The 23,221-nt window shown below is 45.6% G+C and overlaps 1 protein-coding gene across 1 annotated transcript in view; it reads left to right on the forward strand.

The window, feature by feature from the left end:
* The first annotated feature begins 21,264 nt into the window (after positions 1-21,264).
* The window catches only part of LOC141976806 (uncharacterized), a 117,920-nt gene continuing 115,963 nt past the window's right edge, over positions 21,265-23,221 (forward strand). The window contains exon 1 of the mRNA XM_074937970.1: positions 21,265-21,376. The gene's annotated coding sequence lies outside the window, so the exon portion shown is untranslated. The remainder of the gene's footprint in view (positions 21,377-23,221) is intronic.

Below are 23,221 nucleotides of genomic sequence, written 5' to 3' on the forward strand. Positions count from 1 at the left end.
TAACAAAAGATAACAACGTTACAAGTAATTTTTTGTAACCAAGGGCAGCTGAAGCTGTATTGTCCGGTGCTGGGGGCGACTGTGATGAGATCGTCCTGATGACCTTCCCACTTGTGAGTAGTTGATGAGCATTTTGACTTAATAAATATTTGTCAGACCTGTCTGCTGAGTTAGTGAACCTCAATCCAACACTGTCCATCTGGATTTCTGGGTAACCAGCTTGTGAAACTGCTCTGGGCTGCTTCTTCACCTGTTTGCTTGCAAGCCCAGCCTGTGGTCTGACACTCCCATGCTCTCTACAGCTTACAAAACGAAGGGAAATCCTGCAAAATTCGGGGTATGTGAGAGGCATGAAAGGGACTGGCTGAGAAGGGAGAGAGACCAGGGTGGGAAAAGGGGAACCAGCTGAATGAACAAACATCCTAAACAAGCCGTAGATTCATTCCATATATATTGCGAACTCTGGAGTCCTCTTTCAAAGTGAGCTAATTTTGATGCAAATTGAGTTAGTTTGGTCTATTGTTCATGTGCACCCTATGCGGCTGCACAATGCTTTGGCAGTCCTCCAGCTGCTACCCGACACTGCTTTGCGGATAACTGTTAGTAAACTGTCTGTTTACCTACTTGCCCGCCGCTGCTGTGCTGTCAAGTTGACTGGATGTCCCCTCCTCCATTTAAAAACTGTCACTGGGCCAAAATCGCCCATTTGCTCCTGGATTTGAGTATATCAGCATTGTTATGATGTTACTCCACAAGCCTTACAATATACCTAGAGCAGCTGCTTGGAGCCATGCCGAGACCCTCAATATCATTGCCATCTGGGGGGAAGAGCTGGCGCAGCTAGCTCTTTTGGCCAACCACTGGAACAAAGATCTTTTTGTTGACATTGCTAAGCAGCTGTCAATGAAGGGTCACAAGTGGGATTCCTACCAGCACCGGGTAAACAGCAAACAGCTCAGGAGGCCTCACATTAAAACCAAGGATACCAGGAAAAGGTCCAGCAGTGGAAATGTATCCTGCTCATTTTTTGAAGAGCCAGACAGGATTTTGATCAGTTACACTATTACTGAACTAAAGGACATTGGGGACCTTGTTGCCCCCTCTGCTTTTCCCCACCCTCCAGGACAAGCCACAAGAGTCTTTGGAGAAAGAACATGAGGGAGGCCAGTGAACAGCTGTCCTGATAAAGCCAGGATCTGTTTGGGACTCAGGACCCTGATGCTGGCCAGGTAGGAAGTGAGCCTGACTCCTGCGATGTAGGAACTGAGCCCAATTCCCAGCCAGAAACACAAGCCGGGACTGAGTAGGAAGATCCTACTGAGGAAATCTTATCATGTAATTGTATTTAACATTTATTATTTATTATTAATTATTATTATTGTTACACTGTAATTCTAGCTTCTGTACTGGGTGCTCCATGGCTGTAGCCATTTTTAGCGGATGTGAGCTAGGAGCCTTTCTGAGTCTCCGTCCCTCACTTTCCTCCCTCTTTTGACAAACACTGTCCATTTGGCCCTTTGTACAGGTTTTCAAAATGGCAGCTGCTTCAGCCAGGCAATCAGCTTGCTAAAGGCCCAACTACTGACCACATTGAAGTCCACGCCGCGGAGGGCACATGCCCATCTACCCATTTACCTTTCCTCTCCCTGCAACTGTTTGCCTGGTGAATGCTCCCCCACTAAACCCCATTTGCCAGCTCAAAATGGTGGCCAGTGGGATCGTGAAGCCGCAATCTGTACCCCACCTCCCCTCCCGTGGCAGAGCAGAATAATGAAAACATTCAACTATGGAAAATTAAACAGTTTATTGAGACTGTGGCTACAGGAAAAGAAGTTGGGTTAGTATTCTTAGATTCTGTGAGGTAGACATGGACATTACATGCCTGTAGAGGTATAAAGACTACAGATCCCTGCTGAGGTATTAATGCACTGAAATTCACATTCTTACAGGAAAAGAGCTTTACTTTAGGGATAACAAAACTTTTAGTGTCTTTTCACAGGCTTACATAGAGAAAGACAGTTAAGGCTTCAATCAGTTCAGAACCCAGTCTATTTTTCTCTGCACTTTCACCATGTTTGCAGAGGAGATAAAGCAGAATCTAAGGCTGAGAAATTGCTCAGTTTTGATCCACACATGATGAGCGATAGCCTCATGGTGAAGGCTAAGATTTTTTGATGCATATTTTTAGTAAAAATCACGGAGAGGTCACGGGCAATAAAGAAAAATTCACAGAAATCTCCGTGACTTTTACTAAAAATATGCATGACAAAATGGGGATCTGCAGGCTTCCCACACCACCCAGGGGAGCCTGGCTCAGAACTTCAGGGTCCCCCCACCACCGGTGGCTCCAAGCTCAGAGCTAACCTGCCACCTGCAGTGGCTCAGAGCTCCAGAACACCCCCACTGCCTGCGGTGGCTTGGCACTGAGGGGCACCCAGCCGCCCATGGCAGGTCCATGCTCCGGGGCACCCACAGAAGCTAGGAGCTGCAGGGGACCTCTGGCTGCCTGCAGGGACCAGGAGCTGCAGGGACGGCTGGGAGCTCAAGGGGGCCCCGCTGCCTGCAGTGGCCAGAAGCTGCAGAGCACCGCCGCTGTCCGTGGTGGCTGGGAGCTCCAATGGGCCCCGCCGCCCGTGGCAGCCAGGAGCTCACGGTCTCCCCACCAACTGGGAGTTCTGGAGCACCCCTGCCCTCTGCTCCCTCAGGGAGCTGCGGGGCACCCCTGCTGCCCTCTGTGGCTGGGAGCTCGACCCCCCACAGTTTCCAGCCATCAGGAGTGGCAGGGGACCCTGCATCTCCCAGGCACCGGGGGCTCAAGTCAAGGAGATCTGTAGAAGTCATGGATTCCATGAGTTCCGTGACCTCCATGACAAAATTGTAGCCCTACTCATGGTCATTCCCCCCAGGATAGCTCAAACTCCCTTCCACCCCTGCAGCACTTTTGGGGGGATCCTCTCACTTGTCTGTCCTTTGCCTTTTTGAATAAGGCCTTTTTCTGCCTCCTAGTCACCTGTGTCAGTGTATCAGAGTGGTAGCCGTGTTAGTCTGTATCAGAAAAAAAAAAGGAGGAGTACTTGTGGCACCTTAGAGACTAACAAATTTATTTGGGCGTAAGCTTTCGTGGGTTAAAACCCAGTTCATCGGATGCATGAAGTAGAAAATACAATAGGAAGATATATATACACAGAGAACATGAAAAAATGGGTGTTGCCATACCAACGGTAATGAGACTAATCAATTAAGGTGGGCCAAGATCCATAAACCTGGAAATCCTGGATGCCTATCATCTCAGGCATTGGCACCCTGACAGCAGGATTGCCTGGCTACGTAGACTCTCTCCTCAGGCCCTACACTATCAGCGCTCCTAGCTATATTTGAGACACCACTGACTTAGAATCATAGAATATCAGGGTTGGAAGGGACCTCAGGAGGGCATCTAATGCAACCCCCTGCTCAAAGCAGGACCAATCCCCAATTTTTGCCCTAGATCCCCAAATGGCCCCCTCAAGGATTGAACTCACAACCCTGGGTTTAGCAGGCCAATGCTCAAACCACTGATCTATCCCTCCCCCAGTGATCTTCCAGTGATCTTCCAGAAAACACCACCCTGGCCACTATGGATGTAGAAGCCCTCTACACCAACATTCCACTCAAAGATGGACTACAAGCCGTCAGGAACAGTATCCCTGATAAAGTTACGGCAAACCTGGTGGCTGAACTTTGTGACTTTGTCCTCATCCACAACTATTTCACATTTGGGGACAATTTATACCTTCAAGTCAGCGGCACTGCTATGGGTACGCACATGGCCCCACAGTATGCCAACATTTTTATGGCTGACTTAGAACAACACTTCCTCAGCTCTCGTCCCCTAACGCCCCTACTCTACTTACACTACATTGATGACATCTTCATCATCTGGACTCATGGAAAAGAATCCCTTGAGGAATTCCATGATGATTTCAACAATTTCCATCCCACCATCAACCTCAGCCTGGACCAGTCCACATAAGAGATCCACTTTCTGGACACTATGGTGCTAATAAGCGATGGTCACATAAACACCACCCTATACCGGAAACCTACTACCTAATGACCACTATTTCTACCTACATGCCTCCAGCTTTCACCCAGACCACACCACACGATCCATTGTCTACAGCCAAGCTCTACGATACAACCGCATTTGCTCCAACCCCTTAGACAGAGACAAACACCTGCAAGATCTCTATCAAGCATTCTTACAACTACAATACCCACCTGCTGAAGTGAAGAAACAGATTGACAGAGCCAGAAGAATACCCAGAAGTCATCTACTCCAGGACAGGCCCAACAAAGAAAATAACAGAACACCACTAGCTGTCACCTTCTGTCCCCAACTAAAACCTCTCCAGCGCATCATCAAGGATCTACAACCTATCCTGAAGGATGATCCCTCACTCTCACAGATCTTGAGAGACAGGCCAGTCCTCGCTTACAGACAGCCCCCCAACCTAAAGTAAATACTCACCAGCAACCACACACCACACAATAAAATCATTAACCCAGGAACCTATCCTTGCAACAAAACCTGTTGCCAACTCTGGCCACATATCTATTCAAGGGACACCATCATAGGGCCTAATCACATCAGCCACACTATCAGAGGCTCGTTCACCTGCACATCTACCAATGTGATATATGCCATCATGTGCCAGCAATGCCCCTCTGTCATGTACATTGGCCAAACCGGACAATCTCTATGCAAAAGAATAAATGGACACAAATCAGACGTCAAGAATGATAACATTCAAAAACCAGTCGGAGAACACTTCAACCTCCCTGGTCACTCAGTTTCAGACCTAAAAGTTGCAATTCTCCAACCAAAAAACTTCAAAAACAGACTCCAATGACAAACTGTAGAACTGGAATTAATTTGCAAACTGGACACCATTAAATTAGGCTTGAATAAAGACTGGGAGTGGATGGGTCATTACACAAAATAAAAGCTATTTCCCCATGCTAATTTTCCCCCTACTGTTACTCACACCTTCTTGTCAACTGTTTGAAATGGGCCATTCTTATTATGGAGGGGAGGGATAGCTCAGTGGTTTGAGTGTTAGCCTGCTAAACTCAGGGTTGTGAGTTCAATCCTTGAGGGGGCCGTTTAGGGATCAGGGGCAAATTTGGGGATTGGTCCTGCTTTGAGCAGGGGGTTGGACTAGATGACCTCCTGAGGTCCCTTCCAACCCTGATATTCTATGATTATCACTACAGAAGTTTTTTTTTTCTCCTGCTGATAATAGCCCACCTTAATTGATTAGTTTCTTTACATTTGGTATGGCAACACCCATTTTTTCATGTTCTCTGTTTATATATATCTTCCTACTGTTTTTTTTCCACTGCATGCATCTGATGAAGTGGGTTTTAGCCCACAGAAGCTTATGCCCAAATAAATTTGTTAGTCTCTAAGGTGCCACAAGTACTCGTTTTTTTCACTGTGTCAGTGTAATATCTTCCAGAGTCAGGCCAGCCTAAAGCAGACATAGAGGGAATTCATATCCAGCTTGCCCCAAGATGCCTCTGACACCATATAAGCAACTCCAAGGCACAGGAAAACTGCAAAGGAAACTGGAGGCAGAGGGGCTTGGAAACTGTGTTCCCGGTTTACTAAGGCAGAATGGCAAACCCAAACAGCATATACTGAACAGTCCAAAATTCCTGTAGAGCCCTCTTCATGCACATCTCTGACGTTCCCCCCTAGACTGAGGAATCTCAGAAAGGGAAAGTCAGAAATGTGTATAAAAATGATACCATGGTGAAATGCTTTGAATTCAACCCAGACAAGTAAGGGGTTCTGTAACCTCCCATCCTGCAAATCTGGGTGCCCTGTGATGTGCAGCTTTGGGTCAGAGCCCTGACACCAGCAGTCTGCTCCCAGCACAATAACCTCACTCTGGTTTCAACGAGCCTGCTTACTCCTTGCAGGGTGACACCAACAGCCCCTCCAGTCCCGAGTCTCCCCAAAGCCATCTCTCATGCAGAGCAGAGGAGAAGTACTTCATGTGGCCTAAAGTGGCTGCATAGAAGCAGCCAGTCAGAAGGGTTTCTGGAGCAACCAATCAGGGGCCAGAAGGGCAATATATAAGGGAGCATCAGAGGAAGAGCAGTCAGTTTCTGCCTGGAGCTTGAAGAGGCAGAACCTGGTGCCTGGATGGAAGAGCAGCAGGATTAGGGACAGGTCAGTGAGGGCAGGCTGAGCCCAGGAGACTAAGCCCAGAACCTAGCCAGAGTAGGTGAGGATACTGTGATGGGCCCTGCTGGTGTGGTTAAAGACTAAGCCCAGGGAGGGCTACCAAAAAGGACACACTGACAGAGGATACCATGATGGGCCCATGTTGGAGTGTCTCTGGGAAGGAAGCCTTGGTACTATGGCCCCATACCAGGGCCATGAGAAAGAACTACAGAATGTATGTCCTGGAAGGGGGGACAGTGTGTGCGACTCATCGGGAGGACTGACTCACTGAAGGCCCACTGATGAACCATGGGTGTGTGCCACCCCATTGTAAGAACTGAAAGAAAAGCAGGCTCACACCTGACCAGAAAGGGGGCACCAATGAGAGGTGGGTGCCAATACTGTTACAGGCACAAAGAGGAATCTAAGGATGAAATGTTTTCAGACCTTATTGCAGACTCAAAAACAAACAAATAAACAAACCACCCTGAAAACAATGGCTAGGTGGAGGTTGTATCTGAGGTTGGCGGGGAAAAAGAAATGGAGCTCTCCAGAGAGATTGTTGGAGTAGCCAGAGACAGTGCAGCAGTGGCCAGGGACAGCATTGCCATGACAAAAGACACTGTAGAGAAAAACAGGGAGACAGGAGGGAAAATAATAGGCACATGGGTCACATAGATTCATAGATAGATACTTAAGGTCAGAAGGGACCATTATGATCATCTAGTCCGACCTTCTGCCTCATTACAGTTTGGAAATCTCATGTGTGCAAAGGCATCAGTAATCTCCTGGGCATTACCAAGCTGTATAATACTGTGGAACATTACCTTACACATGGCATTACACACCTGCAGGACAATGGCCCCAACAGTCGATCTCCCTGAGCCAAATTTGTTGGCTACTGACCATCAGAATTCCGGGGTGGCCAGCTTCCAGATAGCAGTGGTGACCTATGTCTCCATGGGCATGAGACAACACGTGTTGGTACGCCACTACTGCAGCTCCAGGGCTAGTTCAGCATTGATTTAAAAGAAAAGTTGTCTTCACAAACCTGAAGTTCCCTCACCACTGCTGGATATCCCAAATCTGCAGATCAATGTTTTCCCACCAATCGACCCTGGTTTCCTGAGCCAGAAAAGGTGATTCATGGTGTGAAGCTGCTCCAAGAACAGCTCTTATTGTAAAAGTTGTTTGGTGTTGTCCTCTTCTTCTTCATTCTCATCCCACTTCCTCTTCCACCTGCTGGAAGTGCTTCTGCAGCTGCCACATCATTGGCTCTGTGGTGAAATGGATGAAATCAAACCTGAAGCGACTCAGCTTCAAGTGCTGAAATACAACCCAAGCAGCCTCTGCATATTTGCAGTTTCTAGCATTGCACCAGGGAGCTTTGTTGGATCTAGGCTGGCCAACAGCAATTCAAAAATTGTGCTAGCCCACCCAGACAGGAAACTTGGGACGGAAACAGTGGAATCATGAGATTTTTTCAAATTTGAGTCCTCCTGGCTTCCACTAAACATCCTACAATGCACAGCAAGAAAAATCCCAGAGTGCATACTGCTCATCAGAATGCATACTGCTCTTCCAAGAATGTCACATGCTTAATACTCAGCAAGCCACCACTATGTGTACACCATGATGTGAGTTGAAAGAGGTCACTGTCATTCTGTATGCACACTCTTAGTGCGGTTTGCCTATTGCACATTGCATGATGCACATAAAAAAACTGTGGACTGAGCCCCTTGTGAGGACAAGCCTTAACTCTCCCCATGCATTGTATAGGGAGCCTGGGTGTGGGAACTCAGGGCTGTGGATTTCACTGGTGGCAGAACACCTAAAGTTAGGCCTTGCAATGCTGCACCTTGCTACACCTAAGTCACTTTGTGGATCTAACTCTTGGTTTCTAATCAGGAAGATGTTAGTCTCCTGATAGTTAGGTCCATTCAGGTGACTTGGAAGTGCATAGATTTTCTTTCATATTCTTACAATAAAATATTGAAATATTGAGAAAATTGAATTCCTCAGTTAGTGAATGAACCCCTAATACAACAAGACATTTAACTAGATGCTTAACTTTAACTTAAGCATGTTTTAAAGTCCCATTCAGACTTGAAAAAGTTTACAGGTAATGTTATTTTAATTAGTAAAATAAATTACAATACATACATTTGCTCACTCCTACCTTTATAACTAGAGCTCAGTGAATAATTTTAAAAAATTGTTCCAAAATATTTTATTTGGAAAATTTAGTAGTTTTAGGCTGTTTCCAACTTTCATTGGCATTTAATCACAGCTGGATAGAATCTTAAATTGGATGAACAGTGTAAAACAAATATTGATTTAATATTTTATTAGGAAAACAATTGTGAAATTCATCAGATAAATTAGTAGGCTAATATTAAATCTGAAGGACAAGAGGCCAGATTTTCAGATGTATTTAGGTGCCTAAACATTCCAAGAGGTGCCTAGAGGGAATTTCAAAAGCACTTAGATTTCTAAATCCCACAATGGAAATAAGGCACCCTGGCGTTTTTGAAATTCCCATCAGGTGCTTATCTGCATTTTTAGGCACCTAAATATTTTTAATAATCTGGTCTTGGATAACTAGTACCCCAGAAACTTAAAAGATTTATCTAAGATGCTCTCAAACCATTGATGATGACTTTTAATAATTCTTGGAATACTTGTGATGTTCCAGAGGGCAGGATGCTGGATTCTGTCAAAAAAGAATGAAAGCAGAGTAGCATAATTAATGCCAGCCAACATTATTTAATGGAATATAGGTCTTGCCAAACAAATTTGACACTATTTTATTTTATTTTATTTTATTTTATTTTGAGAATGTGCCCATTGAACTCTATTGGCCCAACAGCATAAATAAGGATAGTCAGAATTGAATAGCAAGTTTTCTATCCTCTTTAAATACACTGAAATTATGAATAGATTAAACAAAGTTTAAAAGACCTGATTCAAGAATTTTCATTGCCATATTAGATATACGTAGCCTCATCCTTCATGTTTCTGACAGTGAGGGAACTGAAACACTAAGGAATTGTTTGAATTAAGTATTTGATGGCACCCAAGTAGAATTCATATGAAAGTCCTGATCCTTCAGGCCTTGCTCAAATAGTGCCTGAATCAATTCCCATTTGTATTAGTGGTAAAAGTCCCATTGACCTCAGAGGGAGCTGGATGAAGTCCATAAAGAGAGATACTGACAAAATTATCACTAAATTCCCCCAGAGCAAATAAATCAAGTTCTAAAGAGACTCAGTGGTTTTAACAATTTATTAAAACTAGTGTAGGAGCTAAATATATTAGCCTAGGATACAATTACAGCAAGTAAGTAAAATCTCAACCCCTGCTGGGTAGTCCAGCAAGGTGTACCAGCTGCGGTCAGATGATTTTTTTTTCTCTGCCTAGAGTCTGTCACCACTGCACCACAGAAACCATCATTCACATAGTCACTTGGAGTTTGGTCTAAGTGAGGATGGCAGCCCTGGGCCCAACTCTGATTGAAATAGTTTCCTAAAATAATTAATTTGGTAAGGAATAATGTAGACAAATCAAGGGCATTTGTGAGGGATGGGCTATGGGGGAAAAATAAAGCTCTAATAGCTAGGGGTCATATATTACACCATGAGTTTTTCACATGTGGGGAAAAGAAAAGCCACAAATTTCTGGTGATTTTTTTGCTCCCCTCACTTTCATCAAAACAGGCAGGAGGTTGCACCCAATTAACTCACTGATTATGGAAGAACAAGTACACCCACATATCTTCCTGCTCTTGACTCCCACCTCCACGGCAGCCATAGCAACCATATCATAGAGCCATGCATGTATGGATCTTTGCTTGACCCTGTACCTGAACTTCCTCCCCTCCTTCAGTAAGGGTATTTTCTGATATTATATATATATCTCCACAGAGCATGGAAGCTCCCTAATCCCAAACCATCCTGCCCCATCCCAATCCACAGAGCCCTCTCTCTTTAGTACATGGAAGTGTTTCTCAGAGAAGTGGGTAGATTATGCTAAGGAATTTGCATTCACCCCATTCCATGGGACAGAGCCATCTGGTTGGGTCTCTTCCAGCAACCACTTCAGGGAACAGTAAGGCACAAAGGCAGCCACCTGAAACTTGAAATAAAACCAAGTTATAACTCTCAGCCAACGTTACAGAAACAACACAACAGGTCTGAGCGAATCACCGGGAAAATATGTACCAAAGGGACATTCTCTCCCTCTGTCAATGCCTGGATGTGGGACAATGTGTGACAGAGACCCAAAATAAAGACAGAAAACAATTAGTCATGTAGGAAAAGAAAATGTCTGTGGGATCCATTCCCTTACTGTAAATAATGCTATAGTCTCAGTTACATGAATTCCTAACATAAATAATTTGCAATAAAAAAAGTGGGGGTGAGAAACAAACACTATATATGTGAGGGCTAAGGGAAACATTAGGATTAAAAGGAATGAAATCTCTCAAAAGGAGGGACATTTTTGTTGTATTAAATTCTTTTGAATGACCCCAAAATTTGAAAATTTATTGATTAGGGTAAATGGAAGTAAAAGAACAAAAACTGAAACTGAAATGGAGTGATGATGCAAAACTATCCTAATCAAAATTTATCAAAGTTCTTTTCAGAGATAGGATATTCATTAGATTCTATTGCATTGTGTTACAAACATTGTGTTCCCCCAGAGCAAATAAATCAAGTTCTAAAGAGACTCAGTGGTTTGAACAATTTATTAAAACTACTGTAGGAGCTAAATATATTAGCCTAGGATACAATTACAGCAAGTAAGTAAAATCTCAACCCCTGCTGGGTAGTCCAGCAAGGTGTACCAGCTGCGGTCAGATGAATTTTTTTTCTCTGCCTAGAGTCTGTCACCACTGCACCACAGAAACCATCATTCATATATACTCTGCTGACAGGCTTGATTGACACTTGCTCTGCTTGCTTGTACTAGTATCTTTCTGTCAGATCTTTCTCAGACACCTGCCTACATTCCATACATTCCATTTGCTAACTGTCAGCTCTATTTTGAAGCTGCAACTATTAACTGTCAGTCATTGTTGTCTACCACCTTTTCCCCACCAATTCTATTTATAGTGCTATGTGATCTCCAGCTTTTATCTAATGGTGGAGTGACTCTTGCTTATTCAAAATGGAAGCCATGATACAAAAGGGAGTCTGGGGACTGCATTAAGGGCTGCATTAGGGAGGCTGTGTTGGTGAGTATCTGAGTGTCTGTTGTGGGGACAGTTTGACCCTGTGCTTGACTGGTTGTTTGAAAAGTGTGAATTGGGAGTGCTTTGTTCCAGGTGAGCCTTGAGTGGGCCTGACTACTATAAAAAGCCAGTCAGCTGCGAACCAGCTGAGCAGCGAATAGCAGAGAGGCTAACAGAGGGAGTTTGCCTGGGGAGAGCACACTGAGGCTTACATCTTTCTGGCTTCTCTGAGTAGTCACTACAACTCCTGAGGAAGCTCGTAGAAGGAAGGTAATATGGATGGGGAGTGTTCAGCTGTTGTGAAATGCACTGGATGTGCCATGTTTGTCTTTCTTCCACAGGACAGAAGTGATTTTGTCTGTACCAAGTGCAAGCTGGTCTCCATATTGGAAGAGTGTTGTGGTCCAAATACAAGACAGGGCAAGGCTTTAAGCAAGCAAGCAAGCAGGCTGGTCTGCCGACGGGCTGGTCTGCCTGTCAGCTTTCCACACTCTCTTTTATTTCCCCTCCTCCTGCGCATTACATACTCCAACAGATAAAAGGAATACACTGGCTTTGTTTACTATTCTTATTTACCAATTTCTATCTACCGCATTCCTTGCTCTCGGGCCTTGAGCCCAGTCCTGGGAGGCTTCCCACGGTTCATGTCCTCTGGGCGAGTTTCCAAGGTTCATGCGCTTGGGAGGAGCCGGGTGTGCCCTGAATGTTGCCAAGAGCATGACCCTTCAGAAGAGATGGTTCAAGGTCTGGAGAAACAAGTATTGACCCTGCGTTGCATAAGGGAAACTGAAGATTTTCTGGACAGACTTCAGGATATGCTTCTACGGACAAAATGTTCTGAAGATTCAGAGCAGGCTGCGCAGCGGGGACAGGAGGACGGTGAAGAAATTTGGCAGCATGTGACCTCCAGAAGAAGAAAGGGGAGCGTCCATGTACCAGCAGCGCAGATACAGGTAAGCAACCATTTTCATGTTCTCTCCACAGGTACTAATGCAGAGAGTGGACTAGATGATAAATCTGAGGGAAGGGAGCAAAAGGAGACTCCACCAACTGGAAGGCATGAGATGCACTGTCCTAGGGTTGGGGGTTCCACGACCACCGCTCCCAAGAGAAGGAGGCGGGTGGTGGTGGTCGGGGACTCTCTCCTCAGGGGGACTGAGTCATCTATCTGCCACCCCGACCGGGAAAACCGAGAAGTCTGCTGCTTGCCAGGAGCTAGGATTCACGATGTGACGGAGAGACTGCCGAGACTCATCAAGCCCTCGGATCGCTACCCCTTCCTGCTTCTCCACGTGGGCACCAATGATACTGTCAAGAATGACCTTGAGCAGATCACTGAAGACTATGTGGCTCTGGGAAGAAGGATAAAGGAGTTTGAGGCGCAAGTGGTGTTCTTGTCCATCCTCCTCGTTGAAGGAAAAGGCCTGGGTAGAGACCTTTGAATCGTGGAAGTCAACGAATGGCTATGCAGGTGGTGTCGGAGAGAAGGCTTTGGATTCTTTGACCATGGGATGGTGTTCCAAGAAGGAGGAGTGCTAGGCAGAGACGGGCTCCACCTAATGAAGAGAGGGAAGAGCATCTTCGCAAGCAGTCTAGCTAACCTAGTGAGGAGGGCTTTAAACTAGGTTCACCGGGGGAAGGAGAACAAAGCCCTGAGGTAAGTGGGGAAGTGGGAGGAAGCACGAGCAGGAGAGTGCAAGTGGGTAGGATTCCTGCCTCATACTAAAAAAGCAGGACAAACAGCAAGTTATCTCAAGTGCCTATACACAAATGCAAGAAGCCTGGGAAACAAGCAGGGAGAACTGGAAGTCCTGGCACAGTCAAGGAATTATGATGTGATTGGAATAACAGAGACTTGGTGGGATACTTCACATGACTGGAGTACTGTCATGGATGGATATAAACTGTTCAGGAAGGACAGGCAGGGCAGAAAAGGTGGGGGAGTTGTACTGTATGTAAAGGAGCAGTATGACTGATCAGAGCTCCAGTATGAAACTGCAGAAAAACCTGAGAGTCTCTGGACTAAGTTTAGAAATGTGAGCAACAAGGGTGATGTCGTGGTGGCAGTCTGTTATAGACCACCGGACCAGGGGGATGAGGTGGATGAGGCTTTCTTCCGGCAACTAACGGAAGTTACTAGATCGCAGGCCCTGGTTCTCATGGGAGACTTCAATCACCCTGATATCTGCTGGGAGACCAATACAGCGGTGCACAGACAATCCAGGAAGTTTTTGGAAACTGTAGGGGACAATTTCCTGGTGCAAGTGCTGGAGGCACCAACTAGGGGCAGAACTCTTCTTGACCTGCTGCTCACAAACCGGGAAGATTTAGTAGGGGAAGCAAAAGTGGATGGGTACCTGGGAGGCAGTGACCATGAGCTGGTCGAGTTCAGGATCCTGACATAAGGAAGAAAGGAGTGCAGCAGAATACGGACCCTGGACTTCAGAAAAGCAGACTTTGACTCCCTCAGGGAACTGATGGTCAGGATCCCCTGGGAGAATAACATGAGGGGGAAAGGAGCCCAGGAGAGCTGGCTGTATTTTAAAGAATCCTTATTGAGGTTACAGGGACAAACCATCCCGATGTGTAGAAAGAATAGTAAATATGGCAGGCGACCAGCTTGGCTTAACAGTGAAATCGTTGCTGATCTTAAACACAAAAAAGAAGCTTACAAGAAGTGGAAGATTGGATAAATGACCAAGGATGAGTATAAAAATATTGCTCGGGCATGCAGGAGTGAAATCAGGAAGGCCAAATCACACCTGGAGTTGCAGCTAGCAAGAGATGTTAAGAGTAACAAAAGGGTTTCTTCGGGTATGTTAGCAACAGGAGGAAAGTAAAGGAAAGTGTGCGCCCCTTACTGAATGAGGGAGGCAACCTAGTGACAGAGGATGTGGAAAAAGCTAAAGTACTCCGTGCTTTTTTTGCCTCTGTCTTCACGAACAAGGTCAGCTTCCAGACTACTGCACTGGGCAGCACAGCATGGAGAGGAGGTGACCAGCCCTCTGTGGAGAAAGAAGTGGTTTGGGACTATTTAGAAAAGCTGGACGAGCACAAGTCCATGGGGCCGGATGCGTTGCATCCGAGAGTGCTAAAGGAGTTGGCGGATGTGATTGCAGAGCCATTGGCCATTATCTTTGAAAACTCATGGTGATCGGGGGAGGTCCCGGACGACTGGAAAAAGGCTAATGTAGTGCCCATCTTTAAAAAAGGGAAGAAGGAGGATCTGGGGAACTACAGGCCAGTCAGCCTCACCTCAGTCCCTGAAAAAATCATGGAGTAGGTCCTCAAGGAATCAATATACTAAAAGTGTAATTTACAATATACTAAAGACTAATTTCTGACAGAGAAATTTTGGTCCATTATTTTCCAGTTCCAATCTCCTCTGGTTTACAAGTTGTGAAACCAGCATAACCCTTGGGCCCTATCAGTAGCCCTTTTGTGGTTATACCAATCGAGCCTCTCTGTATCTTTTTCATACCCTTTCTATCAATATTCATTGTTTATATATTATCATATCATTTTATGAAATTTCATCCATTTTCCAACACTAAACTCACAATTGGGGTAGGTCTCCTCGGCCCCAGTTATGACAGCACTGAGATGTATGACAAGGGCTGGCTGAGGCGAGAGAGGACAAGTGAGGATATACGGCGCTGTCTGAGTGAAAGAGACCTAAAGGAGCAGGAGCCACTGTGGGCTGGGTGAGGGCTCCTGGGGGAGCTGGCAGGGCCTGGTAGGGAAGGTCCCAGGGGGAGCGGAGACAGCCACAGTTTGTGGAAGTGATAAAGTAGGAATTTTATTAACGTTTTGTATGAATACTATGTGTGTGCCTCAGTTTCCCTTATGTGTTGCACAAGTATCTAGGTGATGTGACAAGGTTGTGTGACATTGCAGAGACCCCTAGAGGGCAGGTGTGACTCTTGTCTTGCTGCCTGGGCCCAGACAACTGCTGGACATTCTGTATTCTGGCAACTGATGGCTGGGGCCCATCCTCTGCAAGGAGCCAGTCGGCTGTGACACGTTGAAGAACAAAGACAGAGGTGGAGGACAGATAGCCTGTTTGACTGCGAAAGAGACAAAGGCTGGAGGAGGGGCAACTGGGCGCAACTGAGGGTGGGCTACTGGTAGCTGGTCAGTCTCATGGTTTGGGACTTGGGGGGGAAACCAGGGCTCAGGCTATGGATCTCCCCAAGATGGACTTTACTGAATCTTCCTGCTTTCTGGGCTAACAAATAACTGTTCTAAGCTGTGTTCCAGATGACTAATAAACCCTTCTGTTTTACAACATTGGCTGAGAGTCACTGATGACTGCAGAAGTTGGAGGTAACTGCCCCTTTGCGGGGTGGTGTGTAAGGCTTCCACAGGTGTCCTATTCAGGGGACTCACAGCGGGGAGCTCACAGTGTGAAGAGGGGTGATGAATATTCAGAGGTAAGACCCAGGAGGCACTGAAGCCAAGGAGGCTTGTGCTAGTGAGAGTGTGCCCTGAGAGGTTGTCACACTACAAGAGGGTCCAGTCTGAACTTCATTCAGAGCAGTTCCAGAGCACCAAGCCTGTTCACCCATGACAGGGAGCAGCGTCGGGAAGGGGCTCAGCCCAACTGCTGGCACCTCAGAGAGATGGTGACCCTGAGCTGGGGGAGCCCAGCCTGGCTCCCACTGGGGAGATGAGACCCGGGATGGGGGGATCTGGCTGCAGGGGACACCGTCCCCTCATTTATGCCTGGCCCTGCTCCCTGCACTGAACAGGGGCCCCTCTGACATCCCTGCTGGCAGGGCAGGCCGTGGGGCTGCTCCTTCCTGCTCTGAGTGGCTCATAGAATCATAGAATATCAGGGTTGGAAGGGACCTCAGTAGGTCATCTGGTCCAACCCCCTGCTCAAAGCAGGACCAATCCCCAATTTTTGCCCCAGATCCCTAAATGGCCCCCTCAAGGATTGAACTCACAACCCTGGGTTTAGCAGGCCAATGCTCAAACCACTGAGCTATCCCTCCCCCAGGACTGATCCTGCAGCCAGCCTGCACCCACGCGCACGCCCCCCCCCCCCCCCCCAGGGTCATGGCTAGTCAGAGGCAGTCAGCCCCAGAAAGAGGAAGTTTGGGGTGGGAGAGACAGAGCCTTCCCCTCAGTGCAAGGGTAGGGAGACCTAGGGCCCTGCTTCCCTCAGCAAGACAGAATGGGGTGTGGGGGATGGGGGTGTGGCATGTTAGATCAGGGCCAGCCTTAGGGAAAATGGCACCCTGGGCGAACTTGTTCTTTGGTGCTCCCCCCATCACTCCTGGTCCCCATGAGCTTTCTGGGCTTCCCCCACCTCATCACCTCTTGGCTCTGTTGCCTCCCACAGTGTTTAATTTGTATTGAAAGAGATGCCAGAGCTCAGCCCTGGCTCAAATTAAGCACTGGCAGCACGGCCTGATACTGGCGGGTGCTGGCTGGGCATCCAGCTCTGAAGGCAACGCCACCGCCAGCAGCAGTGTAAAAGTAAGGGTGGCCAGGCATATGGTGTATTGCCACCCTTCTGCGCTGCTGCTGTGGCTTGTGGTGCCTGATGCTCGGCATGTGGCTCAAGGCAGGCTTCATGCAGTCACATGTGGGCTGCATCTTGCCAGAGCCCATGGCCCTCCTGCAGCCCTCTGGCCATTCCTGGCTCACCCGGGGCACCATTTCAGATTTTGAGGGGGTGGGAGTAAACTTTAACCATGATTTCAGGGACTACTTAGGCACCTGAAAACTCTAGGGTTTTTGCAGATAATAATTTAGGAATTAGCTGACAGGAGCACTGTATCTAATTGTTATATAAAGAAAGAAACAATATATACAAATGACAATTAAAGCCACGTTTAAAGTTTATATGTAAATTTTAGAACAATCAGGAGATAATACAGCAAAATATTCCCAATCCCAAGCCTTGAGGTATCAATTCTGGAGCTTTAATGCAGTTATCAGAAACACATGTTTGATACTTTGTACACTATCTTTAGTAGAGATAAATAAAAATAAATAAAATCTGCTTACTTTCTCTAACAGACACACTGTGTTATTGCCGTTATCTCCTCTATTTTAGTCAATTGTTTTTCACTTAACATAATTTTAACATATGTGATTAAGGTTTTTTTCTCTTTTATTAAGAAAGGGAATTAATTTTTCTAATTATTTTGGCATTTATGTTTACCGATCACAATCATGTATGTGACTCTCTAACATTTGACTCCATCATTGCTATTGGTTTCGTAGTTGGAACTGCATTTATTTTCATGCAAATTTTGAGTTATTTTACAGATATAACAAAAAATACAATTTGAAAATAAGCAACCTTCATCTGCACAGAGTCTATAGTTATGTGTTTAGCTAATGTTTTTAAAGTGGCATTACTAAAGTGAGTACAAGCTAAAGTTACATTCTAGGAGGATACTATTATTTGATTTACCATTTTAAATAATTAATGACAAAGCACAATATGATAATAACAGTAATAATGATAATTACTCCAGCCAGGACACGTTAGGCATTTTAGAACTCACTACTCAGTGTAAGCATAAGAGGGAAATAAATTTATGAAATGCATAGACCAGTCAAAAAACTAAAATAACAGCACTTTGAAAGAATAAAATCACAGAGAACATATATGCATTGCAGGAAGTACCTACAAGTAACAACAACAATATAAGTATGTGTTGGGGGGTGATGAGTGTGAAAGAGACAGTGTGTCTGAGCTGGGGGAGTGTGTGAGAGACCATGCACTGCCCCTTTAAGGGAGCGGCACTCAGCACTCTGAAGGAAAGCTCCTTCAGACACAGCAGCAGCCACCAGAAGCTCCATCCCTCTCTTTGTGAGCCCTGTCCTCACTCACCCCGCTCTGCAGAGATGGGATACATAGGCAGGGGGCACGGGACAGCTTGACATCAGAACCTCTCCTCTCCCACTCCTTACAGAAGACAGGAAGCTTCCAAGAGCAGCTGGCCATGGGGGCTCCAAGACAGGAGGCAGGAGCCGTGGGGCTGCAGATGTCAGCGGGGGGGCACCCCTGCTCCAGAGGCGCCCCATTTGTAACAGTGCCCTGGGCTTTCGCCCCGTTCGCCTGTGCCTAAGGCAGGCCCTGATTGTAATGGAGGGAGGAGACCCCACCGGGAAACACAGGGACACTTGGGTGTGGAGGCAGTGAAGAGAGATTCCCCAGGTGGTGGGGGGATGGACAGGGAAAGATACTTCCAGAAGGAAAACAAGAACTGCAAAGTGCTGCCCAAAGAGAAATAGGTGAGAGAGACCACATGGTGGGAGTCTGAAATGGAGAGACCCACCAGGAAGAGGAGAGTAACTATAGGAGAGACCAAATGGGAAGGAGAGATTCCCAAGCAGTTGATCAGTGATCAGAGGGAGAGAGATACCCCAGCAGAGTGAGAGGGATGGGATCCAATTGAATGAGAGCACCTTGTGGTGAGACCTTAAAAGAAGAAAGACCCTGTGGTGATCTACAGCAGAGAAATAGCGTAGAATTAGAACCCCATATACACACTCCAGGAAGACAGAAATGGGGGTAGGGAGAGAACAAGGAGCAAAAGTGAGAACTTAAAAAAGCAGGAGGTGTTGAGGGCCAGGCTGGGTGCAGGCTCCTGGGGGAGCCAGCAGTGCCCATCTGGGAAAGATCCTGAGCCTCTAACACTGGATAGCTGGCCGTGTGTGCCTAGTACCCTGATGTTTGCCAGGGCAGCCATCTCAGCAAAGGGACGATGCTGGGAAACCTGGACAGTGGCAGCCCCGTGCTCAGCAAGAGTGAGATGGGAGAGGGGGGCACCAGGAGCGATGCTGCAGGTGACAGGGAATTGGGTGAAGGAGTGAATCCCCACATACACGATAAGGGGAAATAGGGAGTAAAAATTCAGAGACATAAAGTGATCAGAGCCTGATCCAGGAGCTGGGTGGGGTGTGGGAGGGGGCAGAGGGGTAGGATCTGAGGCAGTGGCAGTTGGGGGCAATGTTGGGGAGGGGCTCAGATCAACTGCCGGAGCCCCAAAGAGATGGCCCACACTGGAGAGATAAGACCCGGAGGGAGTCCGCCCTCTTACTATTGGGAGGCTGTAGTGGCACCGCCTTCCTAGCCGCCTGGGCCTAATCCTAGCAACCAGCAGGGACCCCTCTGACACTCCAGCTGGAAGGGCAGGCTATGCGGCTGCTCCCCCTGACTTTGCTGCTGCTTGTCTCCTCTGCTCTGAGTGACTCACTGAAGGGCAGAGCAGAGATACAGCCAGCACCACCCAGCATGACTCCTTTTTTGTCTCAGCAACAGTGAGACTGGGATGGAGGAGACCCCCTCCCAGTCAGTGGGGACAAGGAATAGAGGTGGAGCTGGAGGTTTCTGATGGGAACATAAGTGAAGTCAGAGTCCTATTGAAGGGGAAACTAAAGAGTCCTGAGGGGAAAGGGTAAAAAATAGAAATCCCACCCACCCACTGCTTGGGAATGGATGAAGAGATTCCTAATAGGAGAAACAATGGACTCCAAGGCAGGGCGGGAAATGAGATTTCAGGTGAGGAATTACAGACACTCTTAGGGAAATAGAAGGAGAGGGTGACCATAGTATTGAGACAGTGGAGAGAAATTCACCACACCCCACAGTGGGGAAGAGGGACCCCTGAATCAGGGAAAAGGGGTAGAAAGATAGTCCCCAAGGTAAAGAGATAGCAACTGCAGAGACACAGGAGAGAGATGGATACCACTTCTCCTTCCTGTTTGGAGGAGATATCCAGAAGGAGGAGGGGAAGAGCTATTCTAAGGGTATGTCTACACTACCCACCGGATCGGCGGGCAGTGATCGATCAAGCGGGGGTCGATTTATCGCGTCTAGAAATCGACCCCCAAGTGCTCTCCCGTCGACTCATGTACTCCACCGTGGCGAGAGGCACAGGCGGAGTCGACGGCAGGCTGATCACAATTCCAGAGTTAAGTCTGAGACAGACATTTTCAGTTTAACAGGAGTTTTAAACCTCTGTTTTTTAAAACTCTCATAGAAATGGCAAAAAAACAAAACCAAATTTAAACTTTGAGCAGAGCTATTTGCATTTTTGTGGTGGTTTGATGAAAAATGAATTGATGCAGAGAGAATAATAAAGAGTTCAAAAATAACCATTTGTCAATTTGTCATCAGTGTATCTCACTTTTCTTTAACTATCAAGTCAGCACAAGCAAAAATAGCAGTGTAGCTGCACAGGTAGCAGCAGTGGAGGCATGGTTCAGCCATGCCCAGTACAAACTTGCGTGAAAGTGCCTCTGTTCAGTCCATGGTTTTTAGTGTCTAGAAAATTTACGTGCACTAAATGCCTCAGTACATGTGGGTGAAACAAGACAATCACTACACTCTTGAATGAACTCACACAGGAAAATGATAAAGGACAAAAACACCCTGTATCTGACCTATCAGACCTCATTCTCAAAGGAAACCTGCACAACACTTTCAATTCTGGGAGCTTAAATTCATAACTATACTAGGGCTTATTACAACAATTTATAACCCACTAACAAACACACATGCCCAAGCTGCCTTTCCCACCCGTCCCTTCCTTTCCCCACTATGACATGAGGGGTGTTAATGGGTCATTTCACCTTGAATGGTCCCTTGAAATATATGTTAATTACTTATGGTAAACAATCTGTTCCATCTTGTGTTTAGCTGTGACATTCTGACTACATTTCCCAGACCTGAAAAAGTGCTCTGTGTAAACTGAAAGCTTGTCTCTCCCACCAACAGAAGTTCATCTAATGAAAGATATTACCTCACCTACCTTGTCTCCATAATCTAGCCCTTAGTTAATTATTCACTAGCTACTATAGGACATGAAAACAATTTTCTAGGAAGGAGAGAAAGTCAGGGTAGAGAAGGTTGTTTGATTTCAAAACACAACAGGAGATCTTAAAACATCCTAACTGCAAATGTAAGTCTGAACAAAAATTTTGTGTTTCATACGTATGTATTTCTATGTATTTTCTACCTGAGAATTGCAAAAAAACTATTTTCAGGGGGGTTCCTTTTATTTCTGCTCTGTGGTCTGACCGTTTTCTTTCTGTGGTACATTCAGCCTAACATATGCTCCCCTCTCCTTGGTACTTCAGAATTATGTAGAAAGAAGGTCATTTTTAAAGAGCCTTGATATATGAATATCCAAGTTTCTTACAGTACTTGTTATTATAATAAGCTGTCATTAATTTACACATGATTATTATTATTTTTTTCCTTCTGAAAAGGCAACTGAGTCATTCAACCTCAAAGACTTTTTCTTTGACCATAATAACAGATTCAGTTTAGGGAATACCTAATATCTTAATTGATATAAAGATAAAAGCCTACATTTCTAAAAGTTATTTGTGATTTTTAGTGCCTAATATGAGACACTGTAGAGGTGCTTGATTTTCAGCTGCGGAGTGCTTAACACTTTCTCAAAGTCATGCCCTTTTAAAGAGTCTACAGATTGAGTGCCCAAAAACTGAAGCACCAAAAGTCACTACTCACTTAACTTAGTTTGTAACATGCAGACATGGCAAAACTCTCATATATCCAGCAACTAGAATTTAAAATACAGGTTCTGTGGCAATCACTATTTTGTTCCAGTGAAATGTATTTTGCAAATACATTTTTAAATACTCCCTAGCTCTTTATTAAAATGTCTCCATCATTTTGTTCTTTGTGAAGAAAATTAATGAAGGGGCATGCTAGGGAGAAAGGGGGGAAGAATATGTATTAAAAACATTTACAGGGAGCAATAAAAAACACATTGCATTTTCTTTAAGAGTGTGTATAAGAATATATGTGTTCAGGCTCTTAACTTGTCTGCTAGTCCGAAGGTCTTGGAGATTAAAGCAATAAAACCCAACGGGCCTTTTAATTAAACAAGAAAACAGGAGAAACTGAATTTCTAATAATGATTAAACTCAGGATAGGGAGTGCTTGTGTGTTAAGTAAGGTACATGGCAAGAAGCTGAGTGATTTTAGTCCTACAAAGTGAACAATAGTTCTTAAACTTGAATTCTTGAAACTATTCAGTAATATATATTGTTGATATATAGCAGTCCTGTTAAATATGTGTGCAAAGCAAACAGATCTGCAAATGGCTGGATGGGAATAGCCCATTTATGCTTTGGTTTAAGGGACTGTTGATGAAGGTTTAGTCTGCACTTAAAACTTAAGCTAGCATAGCTTCACAAGTGTGAAAAAAAACCTCACGTCTCATGTTAAAGATGAAGTAGTAACTTCTCTGCAGCTTTTGTGTCTGATACTTTGCATCCTTATCCTCTCTAGCTTCTCTGAATGTTCTCTCAATACTTTGGTGAAAACAAAACAAATTCAAGAGTCCAGTTAATTTACTTTTCTAGCATGGCAAAAGGTCTCGGAGACAACCATTTTGAAGACTAGCACCACTTTCTCTTTCCAGAGCACCTGCTGCCAAAGAGATGGCCATTTCCTTATACACTTTTATGCCCTAATAAAAGCCAGTGAGAGAGTTTCCACTGATTGGATCAGGCCTTTATGGCTGCAGCATTAAACCCTAACCCTGCCAAGATTTATGTACATGCTGACACTTGCACACTGTGACTTAAGCCACTGGGTGTAAATTTTTGAATAATGGGGACTAATCGGACTACTCACATGTTTGAAGTTAGTCCTTTGTTAAAGAACTTGCAAAACTGAGGCCTAAAACTGCTGAAGTTGTGTGGAACTTCCTAGGATCCTGCTTCCCTAAATACAGCTTTATTTTTAATAATCTTTTTAAAAAGTTTTTGAT

Source organism: Natator depressus, chromosome 23 (assembly GCF_965152275.1).
Source record: "Natator depressus isolate rNatDep1 chromosome 23, rNatDep2.hap1, whole genome shotgun sequence".
NCBI lineage: Eukaryota > Metazoa > Chordata > Testudines > Cheloniidae > Natator > Natator depressus.